The sequence below is a fragment of the Trachemys scripta genome, chromosome 10 (assembly GCF_013100865.1).
Source record: "Trachemys scripta elegans isolate TJP31775 chromosome 10, CAS_Tse_1.0, whole genome shotgun sequence".
Classification (NCBI taxonomy): domain Eukaryota; kingdom Metazoa; phylum Chordata; order Testudines; family Emydidae; genus Trachemys; species Trachemys scripta.
Window position 1 is genome coordinate 7374622 of NC_048307.1, and position 12733 is coordinate 7387354.

Below are 12733 nucleotides of genomic sequence, written 5' to 3' on the forward strand. Positions count from 1 at the left end.
CCAGCATTTCACCCCAGGAATCTTGATTTCTGTTCCTAGTCTGTGCAATCGACTTGCTACGTGACCTTCGGCAACCACTTAGCCCCTCTGTGCTTCATGTGTAAAATGTAGGTAATGACACTGAATGATAAAGTGCATTGAGAGCGTCAAGTGCCAGACGCTATGTAAGTGCGGAGTCTGATGATGATGCATTTACTGTACTACTTAAACTTCTGTTGCTAAGGCATGAATTACTTTGACGACACAAGAACTAGACAGTTGCCCGATAGTTGTTTTCTCAGGCTTCCCTTTAGCTGGTGAGATTCCTGCCATTCCTGAGGCATCTCCCTGATTTTACCCTTTCCGGAATTAGGTCTTTTGTAGCAGGACGAATGGACTGGCCTTGTTTTGGAGGCAGCTCGTGTCATTTCTGAAGTTGGTCAGCAGGGGGCGCTGAAGCAACAAGATTTCCCCCCCCCCCTTTTGAAAAAAGTCCTGTGTACTGAAACTTTTCCCCATTGATGAACCCTGAAGTATATTTGTTACCAAGTTCTTGAGCTCAGTGGAAAAGAGATAATAAAATATACTGGTCTGTACCTTTCTCTGTCTCCTTTTTCTTTACCATTGTTTCTCTGATGAAATAAGTAGCTTAAGATGACACTCGACAAAAGTTTAGTGTATTCATGTTGTATTGTGTGTGAAATGAGGTAGCTGTTTAGTGCTTGGATGACAACTGCATTTGTTGGGCACAGGGTCCTGGTATCCATTAGGAACCTTGTCCCAGTTAAGATGTGCATGCGTCTTCCCTCCGGTCCCTGTTTTCCTTCCCTCTTGTACTTATATGGCCTCCATCGCTGTAGTATGTGACTACATGGCTTCTGGACATCTGCCATTCTCATGACTAGTTACAAGTCACTTTCTGAGAGTGCCGTGCAGTCGGATACTACAGTGATCGGGGGCCATGTAAGTACCAGAGAGAGAGAGAGAGAGCGGTGCTGGGAAAACACTTTTAAATTGACAGCTCCAGGTTTTGTTAGATTAACGATACGACCCTCATTCCTTTCCAGAACAAGTTTGTTTTGTTTGTAAAGTCGGTTGTGTTGTATGAGTTGACCGGTATTTTGTGGGCATGGGTTAGTCTATGACAGGGCGGGCAAACTTTTTAGCCTGAGGCCACATCGGGTTTCTGAAATTGTATGGAGGGCCAGAGTTAGGGGAGTCTGTGCCCCCCAAACAGCCAGGCGTGGCTTGGCCCCCCGCCCCCTATGCGACCCCCCCCTTCTCACCCCCTGACAGCCCCCCCGGGACTCCTGCCCCATCCAACCTCCCCCTCGCTCCCTGTCCCATGACTGCCCCCAGACTTGCTGCCCCATCCAACCTCCCCTTTCCTTCCTGACTGCCCCCCCATTCCCTGCCCTCTGACCGCCCCAACCCCTATCTTCACCCCCCCCCTGACCACCACCCTGAACTTCCCTGCCCACTATCTCACCATCCCTGCCCCCTTACCGCGCTGCCTGGAGCACTAGTGGCTGGTGGTGCTACAGCTGCACCACCCAGAGCACCAGGACAGGCAGCCATGCCGCCCGGCTGGACCCAGCCACACCACCGTGCAGCACAGAGCACCAGGACAGGCAGCCATGCCGCCCGGCTGGACCCAGCCATACCACCGTGCAGCACAGAGCACCAGGTCCGGCCTTGGCTCTGCAGCTGCGCTGCCTGGTAAGAGCTCGCAGCCCCGCCACCCAGAGCATTGCGCTGGTGGCGCAGTGAGCTGAGGCTGAGGGGAAGGGGGGAACAGCAGGGTAGAGGCCGGGGGCTAGCCTCCCAGGCCAGGAGCTCAGGGGCCAGGCAGGAGGGTCCCGTGGGCCATAGTTTGCCCACCTCTGGCCTATGAGCTGAAGGAGGGGAAGGATCTGGCAAACAGGGTCAGAAATCCCTTGAGAGATGTTGGACCAGATACTCTTTCCATTCCCCGCAAAACCAGTGTAGCACCACCTCCCACAACCTGTTACTCTTGCTTTGCGCACGGGGCTGTGAATTTCACTCACCAGCCTTGTGGCATGTGAGTACCAGGAATTCAGACTGTTCAATAAAAATACTAAAGACCCAGTCAGCAGATGTATGATGTAAGCTTTCTCACTTTCCAAGTGTGGTATCCTTTCCCCCAGAATGGGGCTCTGCTCCCATATGTGGGTGGCTGGGGTCTCTTCCCCTCTAGTCATGAAGCCTAAGATCAGATCCACCATGTAACTGTGCTGTCTCTGTGTCATAAAAGTACAGAAGTGTTTTTAGGAACAGGAAAGTTCCTCTAGCCCAAGTGTTGCTCTTCAGATGATCCTTTAGGGCCACCTTCCTGGTCTTTCCCTGCCCTTTTTCAGAAGCAAATGTATGCATCCCTTGAACTAATCTGTGGTCTTTGCTTTGCTCACTTCCCCAGCAACCGCGAGGTGAAGTCTACCTTTGATGCACATACGTTAAAGAGTTAGAAAAGATGCCTTGTAGTGAAAGACTCAAGGAACTCCATCGATTTAGGTTATCAAAGAGAAGGGGAAGGTCATGGTCTCTTAGCACCTACATGGGGAACGGAAATTTGTTAATTAGCTCTTCAGTCTAGCAGAGCCAGGTATAACCAGATCCAATGTCTGGGAGTTGAAGTTAGACAAATTCAGACAGGAAATCAGGTGCAGCTTTTTAGCAGTGAGAGACATTCACCATTGGACCAACTTACCAAGGGCTGTTTGGTGAATTCTCTCCATCCTGTTGTAACAGGTTTTAATTCAGGGAAGTCCTAGGGCCTGTATTATACAGAAGGGCAGATAAGTTGATCACAATGATCCCTTCTGCCTTTATAATCAATCTATGAATACACAGCTCCCATTGATTTGCACTGGAGCATTGCACATGCAGAACTTGCCTGGAGTGGCTGAAGGCGTAGGGTGGCTAGCTGGTCCTCTAGGGTTTAACATTTGACGCTAAGGGCACTATGATTGGGAGAGTAGCTCTGCTCACAGCAGGAAGAAGCGCTCTATCCAGAAGACTTCCCCAGGTGCCCATTCCAAAAAGGATGTGACTGCTGGTTGGAAGGCAAGTTCTTTGCCTTCATAGGTTAAATTAGGAGATATGTGGAGGAACATCAAAGCAAGCTAGAGAAGCAGAAGAGATGGGTAAATGCTTCACCTTCATTTGGGTATAAATGCACCTAAGGTTTGACCTGTTTTGTGCATTGATCACCCCCCTGTGTTCAAGAGTTCTGCCTGCATTTGCTACTTACTCTTGGCTTCCTATGCCCCATTCTTATCTATGCTGGGGAAACTATTTATGACGGCAGGAAACTGAGTTTCTTCCCAGTTATTCTGGTGGGCTGAAGATTCCTTGTCCTTGGAGAACAGGACCTTATGGAGTCTTGATGCCTGTCGGGGCAATGCCACATCTAGAAGACACATGACCATGTGGTCTTCAGCAGCGGACAATAAATCTACAAAATTCAGAACTGGGGAGGATGGGGGAGTGGGGAGGAAGTGGGGTTGATTTCAGATCTGCAGTTCCCACTGTATCTGTTAAATTCAGATCTGGGTTTGGATTTCAAATAGCCCTAGAGTTGGGATTGAAGGTTTGGGTGCAGACCCATCTTTGATAATAAAGATGCTCTATCTCAGTGGTTCCCAGACTTTAACAACCTGGAAACCCCTTTCACTAAAATGTCAAGTCTCGCGAACCCCCTCCTAAAAATGAATATTTCCAGGGATTTTCTTCTTTACCGGAGTATAAATGATAAAAGCTGTGATCTTGGAAATATAAAATTTGGCTTTTTGACATGCTTATTACACACTATTTATTATTAATTATTATTTATCATTATAGTATTTTTATTACATTATGAAAATGGCCACACTCTTCCAAGATCTCGCTTTCGTAGCTTGTGTCACTTTGAATAAGCCTGTTATAAGACCAGGCTCCTATGTTTCATCAAGGAGTATCCGATATGAAACAGCAGGAAGGTATTTAAGAAGCTAACTCAAAGAGTTCCTCCTACACAAGCATTCAGGTCTTGAGCAGTCCTGGCAAATAATGCACGTTACAACAAAGCTTAAACTTGTTCTTCATCATAATTTTAAAAACAAGACTAGCTGCCTATTTAATTTTAAAAACAGCAAAAAATATCCACCTCCCTTTCCATTTCTTCTAAGGAGTCTTGAAGTTTCAATCTCCTCAGTGTGATACAGATGCTGGCTTTGATCTGCTTCGCTCTTGGAAGTCCAGGGGCTCCAGGCTGCTGGCCCCGTGCTGTCATTGTTTTTCCGAGAACCCCCTGTAACATTCCGGGAATGTTTTTCCGAGAACCCCCTGTAACATTTCACAAACCCCCAGGGGTTCACGAACCCTAGTTTGGGAACCACTGCTCTATCTTAATGTCCGACTATTGTGGGGAGAAAATTGCAACATATATGTGGGACTATATCCCACACAGGAAGAATACATTTCCCTCCCATTTCCATCCTGAATGTCACCGCTACAATAGATGTCCCTGAAAGGGGGCAGAAGTAGGTTAATGCTTGTTCAGGTTGCTTTGCAGCTAACACAGCCACTTGTATTCAAAATGGGATTACTGTACCTTCCCCAAATTAGATTTCACTCTCAACTGTGAGCTGTTCCTAGTAAGTGACCTTTCAGATGTATTTTTATCAGTTTTTTTTTCTTTGAATGACTGTATATCCAGTCATTTAACTCTCAAGGCTGGCAAACTAACTGGAACTAATATTGTTCCAAAATTTTCTCAAGTGTTTTCCAGAGATGGAATTGCTCAGAAAGTAAAGCGAGCAACTTGCACGTGCTGCAGCAGCATAGACCGGAAGCTTGGACACTGGCTTTGAAGCTGTGATCTCGTTGAAGGATCTAGGAATTCCTAATCATTAGCAAGCAAGGGCTCGTACCATGAATTGCTGACTTAGTAAATAGTAATGTGCTCCAGAATAATGATGTACTTGGTGGCTCTTTCATATTCCCTGACCCAATAGCCCAGAACAAATTAGGGTGAGCCACTAAAAGTTTTCATGCCTGGAGCTGGTTGGGAACACTTGGTTTCACAAAAAGTTGACTTCTTAGGCCTTGGCTACACTTACCCGCTAGTTCGACAGCTGGAAATCGAACTTCTGGGTTCGACTTATCGCGTCTAGTCTGGACGCGATAAGTCGAACCCGGAAGTGCTCGCCGTCGACTGCGGTACTCCAGCTCGCCGAGAGGAGTACCGCGGAGTCGACGGGGGAGCCTGCCTGCCGCGTGTGGACCAAGGTAAGTTCGAACTAATTCGAACTAAGGTACTTCGAACTTCAGCTACGTTATTCACGTAGCTGAAGTTGCGTACCTTAGTTCGAATTAGGGGGGTAGTGTAGACCTGGCCTTAGTGTGTTCATTTCCTCCTAAATAGCTTGTCTTTTGGAGTTGTTATGGTGTAACAACGCGGCCTTCGGTGGGACACAACTGAGCATATCAATTCAGGACAAATTGCTTAGAGCAGGGCAGTCACAGCCCAAGGCAAGCCAGCCAAATAGAGAACTTCGGTTTTACCCCACTGGCTAATCAGAAGTCCCACAAGCAACCCTTGGATACTCCAATTCCCTTGTATTACCACCAGCACCACTCCTTAGGGGGATGAATGGTTATGAAAACCAATACCCCAGCAGAAGGAAAAAAGGTTCTCCCAATCCCAAAGGACGAAGCCCCAGACCCAAGTCAATATTCAAGTCCGATCTTACCCACAAATCACACTGTTGCCAATTCTTTAGAATCTAAAGGTTTATTCATAAAAAAGAAATCTAGATGAGAGCTAAACTTGGTTAAAGGAATCAATTACCTACAGCAATGGCAAAGTTCTTGCTTCAGGCTTGTAGCAGTGATGGAATAAACTGCAGGTACAAATCAAGTCTTTTGGCGCACATCCGCAGCTGGGATGGGTCATTCAGTCCTTTGTTTAGAGCTTCAGTGTAGCAAAGTTCCTCCAGAGGTAAGAAGCAGGATTGAAGACAAAATGGAGGGGCTTCCAGGGCCTTTTATATTCTTTGTCATTTGGAAGGACCCCTTTGTTCTTACTGTGGAAAATCGCAGCCAGGTGGAGTTTGGGGTCACATGGGCAGGTCACATGTCCATGCATGACTCAGTTCTTTACAGGTAGAGCAGCCATTGCTCACATGCTACCTTATATGAAAAGCCTCCCTGGGGACATTCGTGGATTGGAGTCCCCCAAGGTCCACTGTCAGTTAAGTGTTTCTTGATTGGGCACTCAATCTGAAAATTCCTTTCTCAAGAAGCTGACCAAATGCTTCACTAATGCTACTTAGAATCAAACACATTGAGATACAAGTACATAGCCAATATTTATAACGTCAAATACAAAAATGATACACACATACAGACAGCATAATCATAACCAGCAAATTATAACCTTTTCATAGACATCTTACTTGACCGCCTTTGTACAAGATTTGTTGCAACTATAGGACCTTGGTTGCAAAAATGATCTATACAGTCACAGTTCATGTCAATAATGTCACATATGGTCTTGTATGTCAAGATCTAGCTACATAGGCAGCCCTTGATGTGCACTTCTGACATACAGTTTATTTCTAGTGCATCTGTAGAAATGCACTAATACTACTAAAACTCCAGGTTCTGCTTAATGACATCGCTTTGCTGGCCCCATTTCAGAAATATAGTGGCTTTTCATTTGAAATCATGGATACAGCTAATGACATTCTAGACCATTCCACACTCTGCAATGAGATAAGTTTGGAGGTACACAGACCATGAAATGAGAGTATTGAGTGAGAAGGTCAGATTCTTCTTTCATTTACATTAACATAAATCTATGGACTTCAGTGGGGGCTCTGTTATGCCAGTTTTATACCAGTGTAACCGAAAGCAGAATCTGCTTGAATCTTGTCCTCCAAGTTTGATGCTTCCAGCCATGATAGTTTTCTATGCATAATAAGTCAACTGCATATGTGTTTGTCAACTCAGCATTTCTTTATAATGTGCCCATCCTGACAAGTATCTGGGGGTAGCCGTGTTAGTCTGTATCTACAAAAACAACAAGGAGTCTGGTGGCACCTTAAAGACTAACAGATCCTGAGTTTGTCCATTGACTGTGCTCTATCGGTTTTGTGTAGTGTAGTAAATTATGGTGTGAATCCTTGCAAAAATTGTTCCACATGTAAAGCTCTCCTATCCATTTGCCAGACATGCTCCTCAGATAAAAATGTGTGAAGGAAAAAGACCATCTCCTGTTTAACATTCTTAGACTTCATACAAGGGATTTATGTCCGCTGCTGCCCTTAGCATGAAACACCCATGCTATAAAATGAGAATAAACTCCTATGCAAGCAGATCATTATTTCTATTAAAGACTCTAATAGTTTTTGATTTTTTGAGTTATATTTCTTGCATTGAGCATACACATATAAGTGCGTGCAGGCTAACGCTGGTGTCTGCTATAAAGATCCCAGTGCTCAAAATATACCTGTTTCTTTATCCCCGTCACTCCTTTTACAATCTACTTAGGTACTTAGCTCTTTGGATTCTTTTTTGCAGTTGTCTAAAAAGCAGCTCTCCCCCCCAATATCACTCGCATTGCACTAGCTCCTTTGGAGTCCAGTAATGATTCCATTACGAAGAACCATTATGAAAAAAGTAAGGCAAGTCCAATTATTTCTGCAATGCCTTTGAAAAAGAAGTTCCAAAAAAAAAAAAAAAAAAAGACCTTTTCTGAGCTAGTCTCCTGCTTGTTATGTTGTGGAGTTTGAACATCTCATCCCCAAGGACAGAAGAACAGAATGCTGCACTCCCTGTATTAGATAAAGATCAAATTGTCCTTATCTATTGTTGGCCTTTCAGATGACAGCAAAATCATAAACATTCTTGTCCTCAAAGATCCATGGGAAATGTTCCAAAGTATAAGTTACCATGGAACATGGAACATGATATTTTGAACTGTGGTTGTACATAGAGAGAATCAGAAACCCTCTAGCCGAATTTTGTGCTTAGTCGAGTGAAGCCAATACAATCAGTACTCTTTTCAAATTAACTCTCACTTCTTTGTGAAGGGGTATTAGATTTCTCTCTGGTTTTGTACTCTGAGGTTGGTTTTTTCCCCCCCCCCCCCTTTTCCCCTTAGCACCCTTTGGGAGAGCTTACGCCAAGTACAAAGTGTCCATAAGGGTGAACTTGTTATGAGCTCTCATTTGCAATGCAGAGAAGTAGTCCGCAGACTGAAACTAACGATGGCATAAAAGAATTCGTTTCCCTTCGAATTTGTTTTTAATATGATTATTTTGCCCTATTGAAATGTATGCACAGGATTCTAAACATCATTTCCCCCCTTGTTCTTTCTGCTAGAAGTATGCTGCAGATTAAGGCTGTAGTCAGCAAAGGACTGCACTTCCATAGCTACATTATTGATTGCAGAGGCTCCTGAGAATAGCACCCAAGGAAATGAATGCTGATTTAGCTTCCCGCCTCAAGGGGACTAGATGGCAAATGGGTTTTTTTCCCCCCACTTCAGCAGAACTGTGAGACTTGCTGTGAACGGGGCCACACTTTGCATATGCTCACAGGCGCTAAGGTACCCCATTCGTCACTAGGTATGTCCCTCTTATCGTCCTGACCAGGACTTCAGAACAGCCAAAGAAAAGACTGCTCCCTGAGAGAACAGTGCATGCTGGGGCAGGAGTTTAGTGCTGTGTGGATACACAAAGCCCTTCACAGTCCTTGTGCTTTCTGTCACTGTGTCACTGCAGGCCTCTCCACTCCACCAGTGATGTCAATCTGGATGCCCCATTTGTCTGTTTCTCTGATAGCTGCCTGCATGCTGTCTTCAGTTACTCTCTGTAGTGTTAAATTCCTTTCCTGGTTCTCCAGGCCACATTCTGATTCCTCCTAAAGACCCAAGTTTTCCCCCTGATACCTCCAAAGAAATGAGTCAAAAATTTCATAATACCGTATAAGTTTTAAAAACACACAAATCTGAGTTATTCTCTGGGCTTTTCAGTGCATCTAGTTTCCTCTGTGCCTGATTTACTCAGCTTGTGCTTGGGTACAGGACCAGGCTGAAATTCATGTCTGCAGCACACTCATCGAGAAGACCATTCCCCTTGTTGCAGTCTCATTTCTAGAGACCTGTGCGAAGTGCGCTCACACAGTGCAGTTCTTTGTCCCCCTCTAGTGGTTAGGCCGTGTATAGAGATTAATGAGTGGTGCTCTTGCCTCTAAATTAATGGTCTTTATCCTTTAGCACAAGCCGTAGAAATTAACCCTTTTCGATCCACAGGTCCCAGATTCAGTCCCAACAAATGATCGACCCAGGGGTGTCATTACATTTAATGAAGATCTATGATTTGCATAGCACTGAATATACGTTGGTGTGTTATTCTGAGAATGTGACATTGAAATAAACAGGAAAGAGACTGCAAAATTAATTACAGGCTAATCTTCAATCATTTCCTTTCATTGCAGGTTTTTTTTTTTTTTTTTTTTTGCTTTGGTTTCTATTATGGGGGTGTATTGGGTTTTTATTTTACATTTCAACGTTTGACACCCTGAGCGTTGTAACTGCTCAATGTATACAACACCTTTAATTGTTTCCTGTCCAATTAACTGTTGTGCCTAATTACAAACTGCTGCAGGACACTCTCTGCATTGAAAAGAGAGATGCTAATGGAGAACATTAGGTACCATATTATGGGTGAGCAAGGCTCAGGCTTGTTGAGATGTGTACTTGGCATACTAATCATGCCATCCGGGCTGTTTAGGGATAGCAACACAGTTCCTAATGTAATCAGCCACTGGCTGAGGATTGTAATTTTTACTTGCTGAGGAGACGATGGACTTCGCAAGAGATGAAAACAACCCCTGCCTGCACAGTAGGTAGCAACAGGAATGATCCCGATTTAGTATTGAATTCGACTGTGTGGCTAATGAGGTGGGCAGAGCTGGAATCTAAGCAGAACAATTAGGGGAGACAAATTGCGAAGTCCTGTTTAGGTTTGAAAACCAACGTGTCAAATTTACAAAGGATGAATATAAACAAATAACCCAAGTATGTAGGGACAAAATTAGAAAGGCCAAGGCACAAAATGAGATCAAACTAGCTAGAGATGTAAAGGGTAACAAGAAAACATTCTACAAATACATTAGAAGCAAGAGGAAGATCAAAGACCAGGTAGGACCATTACTCAATGAAGGGGGAAAAACAATAACAGAAAATGTGGAAATGGCAGAGGTGCTTAATGACTTCTTTGTTTCAGTTTTCACCAAGAAGGTGGGCGGTGATTGGACGTCTAACATAGTGAATACCAGTGAAAATGAGGTAGGATCAGAAGCGGCTAAAATAGGGAAAGAACAAGTTAAAAATTACTTAGACAAATTAGATGTCTTCAAGTTACCAGGGCCTGATTAAATGCATCCTAGAATTCTCAAGGGGCTGACTGAGGAAATATCAGAGCATTTAGCAATTATTTTTGAAAAGTCATGGAAGACGGGAGCGATTCCAGATGACTGGAATAGGGCAAATATAGTGTCCATCTATAAAAAGGGAAATAAGGACAATCCAGGGAATTACAGACCAGTCAGCTTAACTTCTGTACCTGGAAAGATAATGGAGCAAATAATTAAGCAATCGGTTTGCAAACATCTAGAAGATAAGGTGATAAGTAACAGCATGGATTTGTCAAGAAAAAAATCGTGTCAAACTGACCTGATAGCCTTCTTTCACAGGGTAACAAGCCTTGTGGCTGGGGGGAAGCAGTAAATGTGGTATACCTTGACTTTAATAAAGCTTTTGATGCTGTGTCGCATTACCGTCTCATAAACCAACTAGGGAAATGCAACCTAGATGGAACTACTATAAGGTGGGTGCAAAACCTGTTGGAAAACTGTTCCCAGAGAGCAGTTATCAGTGGTTCACAGTCATGCTGGAAGAGCATAAGGAGTGGGGTTCCGCAGGGATCAGTTCTGAGTCCAGTTCTGTTCAATATCTTCATCAATGATTTAGATAATGGCCTAGAGAGTACACTTATAAAGTTTCCAGATGATACCAAGCTGGGAGGGGTTGCAAGTGCTTTGGAGGGTAGGATTAACATTCAAAATGATCTGGACAAACTGGAGAAATGGTCTGAAGTAAATAGGATGAAATTCAATAAGGGCAAATGCAAAGTACTCCACTTAGGAAGGAACAATCAGTTGCACACATACAAAATGGGAAATGACTGCCTAGGAAGGAGTACTGCGGAAAGGGATATGGGGGTCATAGGGGACCATAAGCTAAATATGAGTCAACTGTGTAATGCTGTTGCAAAAAAAGCTAACATAATTCTGAGATGTATTAGCAGGAGTGTTGTAAGCAAGACACGAGAAGTAATACTTCTGCTCTACTCTGCTCTGATTAGGCCTTAACTGGAGTATTTGTGTCCAGTTCTGGGCACCACATTTCAGGAAAGATGTAGACAAATTGGAGAGAGTCTAGAGAAGAGCAACAAAAATGATTCAAGGTCTGGAAAACATGACCTATGAGGGAAGATTGATAAAAATTGGGTATGGTTGGGCTGGAGAAGAGAAGACTGAGTGGGGACATGATAACAGTTTTCAGGTACCTAAAAGGTTGTTACAAGGAGGAGGGAGAAAAGTTGTTTTTCTTAACCTCTGAGGATAGGACAAAAAGCAATGGTCTTAAATTGCAGCAAGGGAGGTTTAGGTTGGGCATTAGGAAAAACTTCCTAACTATCAGGGTGGTTAAGCACTGGAATAAATTGCCTAGGGAGGTTGTGGAATCTCCATCAGTGGAGATTTTTAAGAGCAGGTTAGACAAACACCTTTCAGGAATGGTCTAGATAAGTGATTCTCAAAATTTTGTGCTGGTGGTCCCTTTCAGAGGCTTGCTATGTAAATGTGGACCCCCACCCATTAATTTAAAACCTCATTTTTTTATATTTAACACTATTATAAATGCTGGAGGCAAAGCAGGGTTTGGGGTGGAGGCTGACAGCTCATGACCCCCCATGTAAGAATCTCATGACCCTCTGAGGGGTCCTGACCCCCAGTTTGAGAACTAGATAATACTTAGTCCTGTCCCGTGCACTCATGGCAGGACTAGATGACCTCTCAAGGTCCCTTCCAGTTCTATGATTCTATGTCCGGCTGAAGATTTGGCATGGTTTGGTTTGGTTTTCCCTTGTTTGGCCATAATGGGATGGATGGATGTTGATGTGTTTGCAGTTTGAGAAGCTTATGTTATCGTTTCTCCAAAACCTCCAGGTTGTCCCTCCCCCCACCCATTAGCGGAGCATGTTGGAAGGGCTATCATCTTCTTCTGAATCTTTAACAATTGTCCTCCTTGACATCTTGGCCGGTCCATCTCCCCAACCTAAATTTTCAGGTGAATGAAGAGGGAAGTCAGAAATTAACCGGATTCCAAGCTACTTGCACAGTGAGGTACAACTCAGCATGAGCAAAGGTGGCAAGATTGGACCCTTTTGCAACCCCTAATGTCATGTTGCGTCAGAGGAACCACCGTGGAATGTTGCAATGTCCTATGGAAGAACAAGAAGCAACTCAAGTTAGTTCTCATGCCTTACTAGAGCAATGATAAGAGGATTTAATAAATGTCAGATTCCTCGGATTGCTTCATTTCTATTACACCTGGAACCACTTGACCTTTCAAAACTGGCTAGAAGTGATTCCAGAGCTCAGTCACTAAAACACTGTGACA